The sequence below is a fragment of the Acomys russatus genome, chromosome 7 (assembly GCF_903995435.1).
Source record: "Acomys russatus chromosome 7, mAcoRus1.1, whole genome shotgun sequence".
Taxonomy (NCBI): Eukaryota; Metazoa; Chordata; class Mammalia; order Rodentia; family Muridae; genus Acomys; species Acomys russatus.
In genome coordinates this window covers 33507402-33520615 of record NC_067143.1, presented here as the reverse complement: position 1 = coordinate 33520615, position 13214 = coordinate 33507402, and positions in this window count along the sequence as shown.

The window sequence follows — 13214 nt, the reverse complement described above, 5'->3', positions numbered from 1 at the left end:
CTAATGACTAATGATACTGAGGATCTTTTCACTTCTTTCTTTGCCATCTGTATGTCTTCTTAGGTAAAGTGTGTGTGTGTGTGTGTGTGTGTGTGTGTGTGTGTGTGTGTGTGTGTAAATATTTTTCCAGTCACAAACTGTGTTTGTTTGAGTGTTGGTAGATTGAACATATATATTCTAGATCAGTTCTATTTAATTCTGTGTCAGATGTATATTTTATAAAGACAGCCAGGCCCTCCATACCTGTGGGCTCCGTATCTGGAGATGCAACCCATCTAGGACTGAAAATGTTGGATAAATTATATCCGTATTAAACATGTACAGATTTTCCCTTGCCATTTCTCCTAACAATAGAGTGTAGCAGATATTTCCACAGCATTTATGTTCTATAAGATGCTGTAGGTAAACTAGAGATGGTTTACAGCACATGGGAAGATACGTGTGGGTTCTGAACAGACTTTACACCACTTGCATGATACAGGGTCTCTATGGATTTGGGGATCTGCAAGGGATCTTGGAACCCATCCTTCATGGACACTGGAGGGATAGCGCTGTTTCCTGTACTATTGAGATGTTTAAGTGGCTAGAGCTAATAGGAGAAAGTTCTAGGTAGCTGATATAGAAGGTGCCTTCACTGGCATGTGAATTGATATGGAAGATACAAGCAATGGGTACAATTATTAAAAGGGAAGGAATGACATAAAAGGAGGAGATGGCTTAAGACTGGACATTTAGGAAACACAAGCCAGGCAGACTAGGAAGACCTAAGTCATTAAAAGGAAGTTGGCAAAATTGTAGAAGAAACTCTAGAGAAGCGTAAGGCCAGGAAAGAAAAAAGAAAGCAAGGAATGGCGGGATTAGGAAGGGAATGGTTAAAAGAGTCAAATGCACTTGGGAGCTCACTAAGATGAGGACAGAATAGTCTTTTCAGACTTAGTGGCCTGGAAGTCATCACTGACCTTAGCAGGAGCTACTAACATAGAGTGGGAGCAAGGCTGGGACTCACACTGTAATGGACAATACAGCCGCATGGGCATTAAAGGATTGAAATTTGAATACATTGGTTGGTAAATAGCTACCACAGCAAGCTCCATGGAACTCTCATTGTTCTGTCTGTTTCCTTCCATCCTTAGCTTACCCAAGGACCTCTCTATGGTCCATTAGCCAAAGAGAAGCTTTCAGTCAGCAAGGGCCTCTAAAACTCTCTTGGAACTCAATAGTTGGCTCCTTAATCTGCAGGCCGTATTGACAACTAAGTATCATTGTTAGAAAGAAGCCATTATGAAGTGGGGAAACTGAGACAATGCTAAGGAACAACTCTCTAGATAGAGAGCCTGACTTCCAAAAGGAAGGAGAGAGAGCTAGGAAAGAATCTGATGCCAGGTCTGGGTGTCTCAGCACATGCTTGCTCCTTTTGTAGCTGAGGGAGATACTTGGGTCTACTTAAATGCAAGTGGAAGGATCTTGATCAAGCAGGCTTGCTCTAGATAGACAGACTCAGACGTCTACCTCTGTAAGCATTGTGTTTATAAGGTTTTCAGTTAAATCAGTGAGTCCAGTTTGCATATCCACTCTGAAGAACTCAAATGGTGTAAGTTGTCTCCGAGTGAAATATTGACTGAGTAGCTTAACATTGAGTTTCTAAGCCTCTCACTTTGAGGACCAGATTCTATACTCTGATAAAGTCATTGATCTATTTGCTACCTTAGGATACACACTGACCTTCAGTTAACCCTCCCAGACCTTATTTCAACTTTCCTATTAGGCATCCATTGGATCATATAAGCATACTAATTTAGGCCAACCAAGATTACTACCCAATATACACTCCATGATAGCTAACATGTTAATTTGATGAGCTCTCCTCTTGGCATGTCTCTGAGGTCATTTCTGGATTAACCAAGGTGAGAAGCCTCATCTCAAGTGTAGGTGGCACCATCCCATGGCTTAGAGTCCTGGACTAAAAGAAAATGAGAGCATGAACTAAGCACCACCATTCATCTCTCTCTGCTTCTAGGTAACAGATGCATCGTGACCAGCCAGTTTATGCTTCCAGTGCCCTGTCCCTTCCCTACCATGATAGATTGTACTCTCAAACTGTTAGCTGTAGGGTTTCTCTGTGTAGCCTTGGCTGTCCAGGCCTCACTTTATAGACCAGGCTGGCCTTGAACTCATGAGATCTGTCTGCCTCCCTAAGTTCTGGGATTACAGGCGTGCGCCACCACGCCCAGCTAAACCCTTCTTTCTTTGTTATTTTTTTGTCGGGTATTTTGTCATAACCATGAGAAATTGTAAGTAAGTAAACAATACAAAGGGCAAATCACATTTGCTACATTTGCTGGAGATGACCATGTAGGTCAGTGAGCATCAATAGAATACAGACGCCCAACTTTGAGGACTCATCTTGTAAGGGAGAGACAGGATGGTGCTAAACCAGCCTGAGCAAATACAAGGTAGACTGCTCCATCATAAGCGTGAACAGGACAATGGAGCCCAGAGCAGAGGAGACAGGTTCTTCTGTGGTGACAGTCACTATTGCAATGTAATCTGACATGCATCTCCTCACCACTCTGTGCACCCACACTCACAGTTCATATCCACAGAAGCTACATCCTAGGCAGACACCTGTCCAGGTGTGTTGGGCTGGGCCTGGGTCAAGAAAATACCTCATCTGGAACTTTAGAGCCCAGTTGTATCCTCATTCCTTTAGATCAGGATTTCTTAAACTTTTAGCACTTGAGACCCCTGTATGTGTGAGACGTCTTTGTGTGCCATCAGGCATGTAGGCTTGTAAAAAAGGCATAAAAAAACAAGACATTTTCCAATTGTAATTCATAAATAAATGTATTTAGAGTTATTTGATATACATGTACTTTTACCATTAAAAAGCAGGAACAAATTTGTACATTAACAAGATGGATATGCCTGTTCATTCGCGCATAAAGAATTAAATCTTGGTTGAATTTTTCATAGTGCTGCCTGTAGAGTATCTTCAGTGTTTTTTGGAAATGATCAACAGTTTGATCTTATAGTCATCAATGCTGAGAGGCCTGCTTTACATAAATACGTAGTATAAAATGCCAAACTGAAATCCATTTCAGAGATTATTGGGGATTTTATCCTAATTCTAAGCCAACGTTCGTGGACCTCAAGTCAGTAGCAGTTCTTACAATAAAACATGCTAATACAATATAAGCCAAAGACAGACTGACTTGATACTTACATACTGAGAGATGGTGGAAGAAAAACATGGAGACATTGTTTCCCATAGCTAAGTCATCATAAGATCAGAAAGATGTCCTGGTACAGTAAAAAACACTGTGGTTCATAGCATATGGCATTTCAAAGCCGAGCCTAGGTCTTTCAGCGCTTATTGGTGCCAAGTCATACAGCAAAAGACTTGTATAGTGCAAATAGTACATATTGGGTGTTCAAAACCAAGACTGTAGTGAAGTCACATGATACAACATGTGTAAGAGCTGCTAGAAACACGTCAGATTCATTGTGTGTTTGGTGCTGAATTATTTTCTTTGGTTGTTGATAGTCAGAAACCTTGTACTGTTGCCAAAGTCTTCATAACCTCCAACTTCAGTAATGTGTGTGAGGTCATGACCCACACTTAAGAAGCAGGGCTTTGGTCTCTTGAAACAGAAAAGGTCCATCTGTGCCCAGCCTCTCCGAGGAAAACTTTCTTTGCATTATGAGGCTCTACGCTATTGACCATAGACTTGTTAATTACTGTCGCTGGATCTGCAGTGCACCTCAAAGGCCTGTGTGTTAAAGGTTTGACCCTTAGCCTGGCACTACTGAAAAGTGGTAGAACCTTTAAGAGACAGGGTTTGGTGGGAGGTTTGGGGTCATTGGAACTGTGTGGATTGTGAGGTGCCACCCTCCCTTTTGTTTTTCATGTCTCAGTCAAGAGGTGAGGATTTGTCCCATCATGCGCTTCCAACCTTGATGCATTTCCTCACCACAAGGTCAAAAGCAATGGTGGCCTGTTGACTACAGACTGACACCTACAATGCCATGAGCCAAAATACACTTCCCCCTTTTTGTAGCAGCAACAGGAAGCTGACTGATACATTTTCTTTTCCAGGATTCACTTTCTAGGTAATCTCAGGAAATCTTCCCACTACTTCACTCACTAGGAATGGAAATGAGCGAGCTTAATTCCCAGCGGGGCATTTTGATACAGAAAAAAAAAAAAAAAAAATTGTTTTTTTGTCCCAAAGGGAGCCACAGGCACTTTTTAAATGAATTTTCTCTGGACTTCTTTGTAGCTGTCTGCTTATGTTGACTCACAAATTCTCGAAGTTTCCTTCCCTTTTAGGATAGAATTACCATCATGTTCCTCAGAAAGCAAAGAAAACCATTGTACTCCACAGAAAGAAAGGCATCGTCCAGCACTCCAGACTTATGGGGTTGTGTCCGTTGTGGTTTCTTACAGCCTGAGCCACAGACACCCAGGAATTGCCATATACATCACCCACCTGAAGTAGCTGCCCACACATGTTGCCATCAGGGGAGAACCACCATGGTCTCATAGTGTTTCAATGCAAGCTATGAAACGAGCACATTGAAGACCAATATGTTCTTGCCATTTTAAACCTTTCTATAGAATGCCTCTGTACACAGCCAAGGACTTTCACTTTAAAATCTACTGTTCTTTATTGTGCTCTTTGGGGGGCAAAAGAGAAGCTAGGGAGAAAGAAGAAGGATCTGGGGGTTTACTAATACAAAGTCCTGCCTTGTAGACTTCTGTTGTCCTGGAGGATGGGGTTGGCAACTGAAAACCCCAAGTGGTTGCTGTGGAAGGGAGTGTTTCTCATGCTACAAAAATGTACCAGATATATGTGGGCAAAGCATCTGTCTTCCATTACTCTTATATGCCCTGAGAACCTCTGTCCCCAGCTCAAGGGACATGGGGAACTTCTTGCCACACAAGTTTTAAGCCAGAAAAGTTAGACATTAAATCTACGCTCAGTCAGTTACCTGGTGTCTCTGATGTACTGCTTGGAAAGTTAAAGGCCTGTGGGGACTGTACACATCAAGTTGAGGTAGCTCATGGCTTATGTGGGAGCCTATGGCTGTGGAAGTTCCATGGAGGCTCCCTCCAGTGCCTCTGGTGGAAATGTGGGGTGATGAGGTTGCAGGGTCTCTAACCCAAGAGAACCAAATCAAATGTAGCAGAGGCAGGAAGGGTTGTGGTCTCAGTTCAGGCTACTGGGGCTTCTTCGGGTGCCTCTGTGGCAACTGTGACCCTCTGTGACAGCACTTGTATAAACAGTCCAGCGTTGCCTCTGAGGTGTCTATGATCATTTCTGTCATGCTATAACGGACACACACACCATACCACACCACACCACACCCCCCAAAACACTAATACTAAGACCCACTGCTTTTCAGAACTTACTTTGAGAGCAGGGAACCTAAACCATCTCCAGGGGAACACTATGGAGATCAGGGTTGAGGGTCCACACAGGACAACTGGAGCTTTCTCCTTTTTACTTAGCTACATCACAGTCCACGGACACCCCCTGCTGAGAGGCCTTTCCCCAGCTAAACTCCTGGCTTCTCTTTTGGCTCTTACGGACTTTCACAGGAGTAGGGGAGTGCCATCTTGTTATGGTGCCGTCATTGTGTCTTGTATGAATGGTGTCCTCAGGACCTGGGCCGTGACACTCATTACTGTTCAGGCTCCAGCTGTTGTCTGCATTACTCTTAGTCTGCCGTGCTTGCCTGTCATTGGGCTAAATTTTGTGCCTGGGTTAGCCTTTCATGTTCCATATGAGAAGTTGCTTTTAATCTTTATGTAGTCCCTCTCCCAATCTAAACTCATTCAAGATATGTGTGCCCAATTTGATATGGGTAAATGTCCATTTTACCAGGCATGACAGACATTGGTGGTTGCCCACATAAGAGATGTCTTTGTACCTCAAATCCTTCCTTGCTCGCCTCTTACTCCACGAAGAGATAGGCCTTAAGAAAACTGATGGTGAGGGAGGAGCAGAGAAGGAAAGAGGAGTCTGTGCTTGGTAACACTGTTGAACCACTGTGAGTGGACACCTGAACTGAGCGTCATCACTTGATACAACTTCCTGGTGCCCTAATGGAATGTCATAAACTAGCTAATTTATAAAGAATAGGGGCTATTTTCTATAGTGATGGAGGCTGGGAAGTCCAAAGCAGAGGGTCTGCATCTCAGAGGCCTTCCTGTTGCAGAGGACTTTTCAAGGTGGTGCTGAGCCTCGTGTGCCGAGGCAGTTGGCCTTGTTCAGCTCTCTCCTATGCCATTGGAATAGGGCTCTACCATTACGGCCCTGTTCAACCTTAATCACTGCCTAAAGGACTCACCCTCCAACACCATGCTTGCATTAAGCTCCTACCCTATTAATACCTACTGTGAGGATGACATTTCACCACTGAGTTTTGGTGGAGAGACATTCAGGTCACAGCAGCAGTCAATGCTGTTCTTGGGTAATTTTTCTTGGGTCCTCTACTATGTGCAGATGGAAAACATCACCACAGCTATGTTGATCCTTCCCTCTACCATCAAATGTGCAGACCTGAGAGCTGGTGGGAAAGGCAAGCTGGCCATTCCTTTGGACTCTCGTGCCACATTCTTACAGTGAACAGGGGGCTGGTAAGAACTAGTTTGGAAGGTTAGCTCAGCTCTGAAGAGAAGTGAAATTGGTTCAAACACCCAGGTGTTAGGACCTAAAGTCACTCCTGTGTTCTGGGAGTGGGGGAGGGGGCGGTTACAGGATTATTTTCTTAAAAAGTGACCAGAGAGTACCCCCACGCTCATGTAGAAGGTACTGTTAAGAGTTTTAAACCCTCTATAACATTCCCTTGGTCTGAATCAGCTGGGTGGCTGGCTCTCTTTGGCTCAGGTTCCAGCCAGGCTGAAGTTGCAGTTGGCTGAGTTCAGAACCCACACAGGATCCAGCGGAAGTCTGCAAAGGCTTAGCTGAGGCGGGGCCTGACACCATTGGCTAAATGTTCATCCCTGCCTTTTGAATATTTTATGCTGTCCCTGACTTCCCTTCACCTGGCTATGAAAAGTTGCTTGTGCTATGCGCTTCATCTGCCTAGGCTCAAATTACCCTGGTGGAAATATCCTTGGCCTGGACAGATGCCCTTACTGCACCTGTGTCAAATGGAGACAGCATCTTTTGGAATCGCAGTATCAGAACTGAAGACACTGAGGTCGTCAATTGTTTATTAATAAAGAGTCTGCTTGGAATCAGTGCTGTGGGCTCCCAATTTCCTGCACTCTACGTGGCTAAATAGGCCCAAGTGTGCTCGAGAACGTTGCGGCTGAAGGCAGATACACTCGGCCAGTTCTGACGTTTTCGTTTGTCTAGCCTCCAAAATCTGGACTGAAGTCATTAGAACAAGCTTGAAGAGCTTGGAGCTTCTCAGGTGGAGCCATAAGAGGTCTTCGCGTTGTGATGAATTTATCGTCCTTAGGACCAATTTTTATAAGATGACAGTGGGTCCAGTTTGGTGCGGCATGGAAGAATAATTAGCCTCTAGAGGGTTTGGAAAACCAGACCCGGTGGATAGTGTACATCTAAAGCCATGCCAGCCTTCTGGCTAATTCTGGGGTGATTTTTTTCTTCAAGAGCCATGCCACTGGGAGGGCTTATAGAATCTTCTCTCCTGTTTGAATGGTTTACAGGCTGAAATAACTCAAGACCCACTGTCATTTTCTGTGTTTTGTGGGTCATTCACGTGAAAATATAAGGGTCAGTGAAGCAATCTGCCGGTCAGGGAACAAGTGGGCTTTATACTGTGGCCCCTCTTCTTAAAGAGCCCTCAGGGGACAGGCCGAATGCCGAGCCACTATAATGGCTTACTCCAGTGTGCTTTGACTACAGATGGTCCTATTGCCCTGGGCAGTGTGTATGTTTATACTCTGCTCAATTGTGCTCTGTGACAGCGCAGTTTTAGGCACAGACTCACCTGGAGCCGGTGTGTGGTAGAGTGTGTGGACTGTGTGTTTAGGTCACAGCTGGAACTGTTGTAACTATTTGGGTCTAGTTGTGACTATCAGCTGATTGTTGAGAACTAATCGCTTTCCCATTCTGGGGCTCAACTTTCAAATCTGAAAAATAAAAATAGGTACCTCAGCCTATCTCAGCTTTATTAAAATATTAAATGAGGAAAAATACATAGCGTATCATAGCACCTTCACAAACCGTGAGTTCGTCTCTTTGTTTCTTCTTTGTCATCATCTATTAGTCACTGGAAGAGATTTGATTCTGGCAAGTCAGCACATTATGACTTCTATAACCAGCCTATGGGGGAGACTCAGCACAGAAAATGTGGGAGAGCTGGTGAGACAGTTCAGGGGCAGAGGTGCTTGTCGCCAAGCCTGACAACTTAAGTTTGATCTCTGGGAGCCACATTATAGTATGAGAGAACTGTCTCCTGGAAATCATTACTGCCTGACCTACACACACACACACACACACACACACACACACACACACAGAGAGAGAGAGAGAGAGAGAGAGAGAGAGAGAGAGAGAGAGAGAGAGAGAGAATGTAATTACAAAAAAACAAAAAACAAAACAACAACAAAAAAGACACAGGAGCTTCCTCAGCACCCCGCTGAACCCTTAAACAGACAACATCCAATTCTCAGGAAATAGCAATCATGTTGCTCTTCCCCCCTCCCCCCCAAGGGGACCTGACCTCTGAGACCTTTCTAGGCATCGGGTATCAGGCTAGCGGTAGCCCTAGTTTCCAGTTTTACTACTTGCCAGCTTGAGTTAAGCATTTTACGATCCTTCTTACCACAAGCCTATCTATGAGGTGGGAGTGAGAGTCCTTCTCCTAAGAGGAAGGGTCCCTCCCTGGACCTGAGGAAGCTAGTTTAGTTATCCATAATTACACATTAGGAGAGCTGGAGACAGAATGGAAACAAAGCTCATTCTTAATCGAGGGTCTTGTTTGGATGCACAGTCTAGGGCCCCTGCTCCACCGAGGAAGCATGGGTTGCTGTTGCTGTTAGTACTGTCTGGGCACTGATAAGGTATGTTTTTAACCTTTCATAATACAGCACAAATTCACCCAGAAGCCTGCTAGGAATGTAAATTCTCAGGCCTCACCCTAGACCTAAAGAAGCAAGCTGGTGGGTAAACTGAAGCAGGGTGGGAGTGGGTGGGAGGGGGGATGGGATGGGGGTGGGAGGGGTGAAATGGGGTGGGGGTCTGTTTCAACTGGGTGACTCCAGCAGGAAGGAATGTTTGAGATGCTCAGCATGCAGCCTTGTTCCCTGATTGGCTCAGCCCATGGCAGTGTCATGAGGCACTAGGGATTTTCCAAGGCTCCTGCCTTTTAGAATTCCATGCAGACCTGCCATTTGAATGAAGAAGGAAGTAGAAGCTTCATATTTGACTGGTGTTCTCCTACCCACTTCAAGTAGCGACAATGGCAGCCAGCGCAGCCGCGTTCTGAAAGATTTAAATACTCAATTAATCAATGGAATATTCCATTAGTGGGGTAATCAGTTGCCATTGCCCTGATCTATAGTTACATCTCAGCTGGGCCTCACAAATTGATTCCTGATGAAGTTCTAATTGACTGGACCATCTGATAAAAGGCCAGTTGGAGTTTATTGAAATGGCTGGTGAGCAGTCCCTAGGGCTGGGCCTTCCTTAAGGAGAGGTAGGGGTGGGAAGCTGGGTAGGAGGGCATGATTTACGCCAGGGTCTCATTCCATCTTCTCTCTAACACAGTGTTTATGGTTCCCAGGTGAGGGGTGAGAGCTCACAGCTGGAGTGTGGGGCGCAGATAGCTGCTCTGAGCCCACCCCAGCTTGGTGGCAGGTGGCCAGCATAAGGAATTACCCAGAAACCCTTAAGGCTATGAGAGTTGAATATGCTTAAGAACGACCCGAAGAATTTCTGAAAGATGTACCCCTAGTTCCAGATACTAGGATGTTTGGGGCCTAGGGTAGGACCCAGAAATCTGCGTTTTAACACAAAACCCAGAACTTCGGTCTTCAACCTCAGGAGCAGCGCTGTAGGAGCTGGCGTCATAGACAGTTTTCTGGGAAGCCTGGAGTGCTTCAGGCTTTGCGCAGGGACACATGTGCCCGTGCCCTGTCAAAGAATCCAGCTTCATACTTGTCCACGTCTTGTTTTGCACAACTTTTTTTTCCTAAGTGATCTGAGCTCACAACTAATGCTTTTGTCTCCATGTTTTCATTGGTCACAGACTTGTACAGTACAGCATGCAATTAAGACAGTGAAAGAAGACCCCATGTGTTTGCTCCTTACGTTCAGTTGCTCATTCATTTATCAGGTGTCTTCTTAAGATGTGCCAGGATTGGAGGACATTAAAGGAAAAGTGAGTGGCATCAGGCAGAACCATGGTTCTCAGTTGTAAGAGGCTCATATTCCTGCGAGAAGAGAGGCAGGAAAACAATGTAGCATTAGAGGTAGGGGCCAGGGTTCTGCTACCGGCAGTTTAGCGCATCTGCTGCAAGGAATTCTATGATATCCATTAGGTTTGTTTTTGTGTTGAACATAGTGGTGGAGTCCTAGACTTACCTGGGTGTGTGTGTGTGTGTGTGTGTGTGTGTGTGTGTGTGTGTGTGTGTATGCATGTCCATGTTGAGACCCGAGGTCCATCTCAGATGATGTAATTTCTTAGGCTCCATCCATTTATTTAGTTATTTTTAAAGATAGGATCTTTCACCATCTCTAGAACTCTTCAAGTACTCTAGGCTAGATGACCAGCAAGCCTCAGGATTCTTTCATCTCTGCCTCCCCAGTGCTCGAGATACAAGTGTGTGTCTACATGCCCTGTTCCCCCCCCCCCAAGCCCCCTCCCATGGGTCATGGCAAGCACTTTGCTGGCTACGCTATCTCCTTGTAAATCTTGTATGTACTTTGAAGAATTTCCTTCCCTAGCCCACACAGTTGTAGGTGACATTTGGGACTTCCACCTAACAAGAACCTTGAATAATCCCTGTGGAGGGAAATGGTTTTCATTAGCTTTTCTTGCAGGACCCATAGACAGTGGGCATTCTTAAAGACACTAGATTTAATTGTAAACAACACCAAATTTATTGTGTCTGAAAAAGCGATTGAGTGTGGTCTTATGAGTGCCCCACAGAGGAGGGCCATGGTCCAGCTCCAGACAGGCTGTTTTCTCTTTCCCTTTCCCCTCTCTTCTCTGTCTTCCCCCCTTTTCCACTTCTCCTTTGCCTTCTTCTTCCCCTTTCTCTCTCCCTCTTTCTTTCCCTTCAATACACTATGCTTTGTTTACATACAGCTTTAATTTCTGTTTAGATACAAATGCCCAATGTTCTTTCTTTGAAAATACACTCTGGTGTTGTGGATGACGTGGAAAATAGTTCCGAGCCTCAGAATGCCTTGCCCTGGCCCTGGAGCTATTGAATGTTTTAATTCCTTTAGACATGGCCCTGCCCTTAAGTGCCACAGCAGTGTTTGGGCAGATGGAACTCTTCGTGTGGTTTAACGTTTTGGTCCCACATGTTTTGTCACGATGCTATGCTCCTGACCAAAACTGCCAACGGGGTTGGAGCAGGGCTCTAGCTATGCTTTTCCTTCATTCACCATTTATTAAGTGGCTCCTGGGTAAAATGGAAGGAGATATGATTCACACTAGGAGTTGGCCCAGCCTTCAGAGATCCCCCTGTCCCCCAAGGTGGCTATGGGTTTCACCTGTGGCCACCAGGGATAGCTAGAGGTGGCTTCTGGGTATGCACTAAAGACACAACTCTGAGGCATAGCAGAAAAAAACTTCCTTTGGATTCTCTTCTGATTTCCTTTTATTTCTACCCTCTCTCTCTTTTAGGCAGGGTCTCCCTACATAGCAGGAGCTGGCCTTAAACACTCAATCCTCCTGCCACAGCCTTCCCTGTGTGAGAACAACAGGCTTGCACCACCATGCCTGATTCTCTTAAAGTGGGAGTGTCCGTGTGGAATCAACTCATGTTTAACAGCTCACCTCCCTCTTAAGCACAGGACTAGTAGCAGAACCTAAGCCCAGAGGCTGGCACAGGCTCCTGAGTTTTGCTGAGCTTCCTAATACATCAAGGTTTCATTGTATTTATCTTCTATTTATAGTAAGTGCGATGATTAATTTTATATTTCTACCTGGGTGGCTATGACTGGATTTGTTGTCAAATAACAGTCTGAGTGTTTTTGTAGGGAGTTTTCTGAAGAAGACTAATTTCATTTGTTTGTTATTTATTTACCTGTTCGTTTGATTCAGGGTCTTGCTAAGTTGTCTGGGTTAACTTTGAACTCTCTTTGTGGCCTGGGTTAGCCTCGAGCTCACAGTCTTCCTTCCTCAGTCTTCTAATGCTGGAATCACAGGCATGCGCCAGCTCTAAGATTGTCCAGCTCTAAGATTAACATTGAAATCAGAGAGTGGACTCAGTAGAGCAGATGGTCCTCTCACATGCAGGTGGGCCTTATCTAGTCATTTGGAGGCCTGCAGAGCACAGCCAGCTCACCCTTTCAGGAGCAGAGTGTATTCCTGCCCAGCTGAGTCCAGTGGGGATGGGGGGCTGGGGGCTGGGGGCTGGGGGCTGGGGGCTGGGGTGGGTGTTAGTTTGTCCTGCCTCATGCTTTGAACTGGATCTCCAGTCTTCTGGCCTTTACATTGGAATAACACCATTGGCTCTTCTGGGTCTTAGGAACTTAGATTAAAAACTATCCTATTAGATTCCTGGATTTTCAGCTTGCTGGCTGATAAACTGGGAATTTGTCACTCTCCATAACTATGAGAGCCAGTTCCTTAGAGGAAAAAAAAAATTTAAGCAGGACCTTATTGGTCCTGTCCTTCAGCAGAACCCTGATATTATAAAATAACATAGCATTCCGTTTATTCACTATATTTAGCCACAAAAAAAGAAGCCTCCTTAAGGAAAGATGGTCAGTAAATGGTAGCGGAGGTGGTATATGATTTGGGTAAGATGTGTTTGGGAAATACACAGGTTCCAGGAAGTATATTCAGCACATTGACTCCCACAAGGTGAGGAGGTAAAAAAGGTGTGGGGAGTTTGGTGTTCAGTTCAGCAGTAGAATGCTTGCCTAGTAAGCACAGGGCCCTAGATCTGGTCTCCAGAAAAAGAGAGAGAGAGAGAGAGAGAGAGAGAGAGAGAGAGAGAGAGAGAGAGAGATGGCCCTTAGCTCTACCCTTTGAGACCAAGAAGTGGGACACCA